Source organism: Aplysia californica, unplaced genomic scaffold (assembly GCF_000002075.1).
Source record: "Aplysia californica isolate F4 #8 unplaced genomic scaffold, AplCal3.0 scaffold01795, whole genome shotgun sequence".
In the NCBI taxonomy this organism is placed as follows: Eukaryota; Metazoa; Mollusca; class Gastropoda; order Aplysiida; family Aplysiidae; genus Aplysia; species Aplysia californica.
The window spans coordinates 25,861-27,122 of NW_004799065.1; positions in this window are offsets into that span (position 1 = coordinate 25,861).

The window sequence follows — 1,262 nt, forward strand, 5'->3', positions numbered from 1 at the left end:
CCCCCCCCCAGTTCAATTAACACCAACGTCCGCTTATTTGCAATAAAGACTGGCTTCTCAACGGTCTTGCTATTAGGCGGACCCTGCTGTTTAGGGGGTTAGCGGGGATTCCTAGCGGAGAAATCGAAACTAGAGACAGGCTCAAGGGGGAGGAGAGGGGGACATCTACTTCATTTCTTTTTGTACCCACATTTCCTTCCTTCCTTCCGTCCGTCCTTCCGTCCTGAACTTTTCTTCCCACAGTTCTTCCTTCCTACAATTTGGTGGGCCTTCCTACATTTCTCCTTTAACATTCCGGTTTTTTTCTGTCCTTTTTTTCTTCTTTTCTTCCTCACTTCCGTCCTTTATTTTTTAAATTTCTTATTCCTTCTTTCTATACTTTCTTCCTTTCTTTCTTTCTTTCTTTCTTTCTTAGGGGAAAGAGATGAGGGAAAGGCATGGGGAAAAGAGATGGAGGGAAGAGGCGGGTGGAAGATGAGAAGGGAGAAGATGGAGGGAAGAGGTGGGTGGAAGATGAGAAGGGAGAAGATGGAGGGAAGAGGTGAGGAGAGGTGGAGAGAAGAAATGGAGGGAAGAGGTGGGTGGAAAATGAGGAGGGAAGAGGTGGAAGGAAGAAGTAGAGGGAAGAAATGGAGGTAGGAGAAGAGGTGGAGGGAAGACATGGAGGGAAGAGATGGAGGGAAGCGGTAGAGGGAAATGGTGGGGAGAAGAGTTTGGGGGGAAGAGATGGGGGAGAGAGGTGAGGGGGAAGAGATGGGGGGAGAGAGGTGGAGGTAGAAATGAGGGAAAAAATGGGTGAAAATGGTGTTCTTTGGGATTTTAAAAAAATACATTTTTTGGGTTGTTTTTTTTTACTTTTCCCCTTTTTTGGTGGGGTTGGGGTGTGGAGGTGGGGATGGGATGTATTTTTAGTTTTATTTTTCCAGTTTGGGTAAAGGGGGGAGAGGGGGGGAGGGGGTAAGAAATTGAGAGAATCTGTGTTCCCCACTAGGGTGCGTGGAGGTGTGAGGCGTGGGGGAATGTGATTGCCTGGCAGAAAGTTGAGGGTGTCAGAGCGAGGACAAGACGGGCCAGTCTTCCTCTTTTGAGTGCTCCTTGTAAACTCTGCTTACATAATTTATTGTGTTCTTTTCGTGAAGGGGTAATTGTCCTCTTGGCGTGTGAGTTAATGTGTGTGTGTTTATGTGTGTGTATGTGTGTGTTTATGTGTGTGTGTGTGTGTTGTGTGTGTGTGTTGTGTGTGTGTGTGTGTGTGTGTGGTG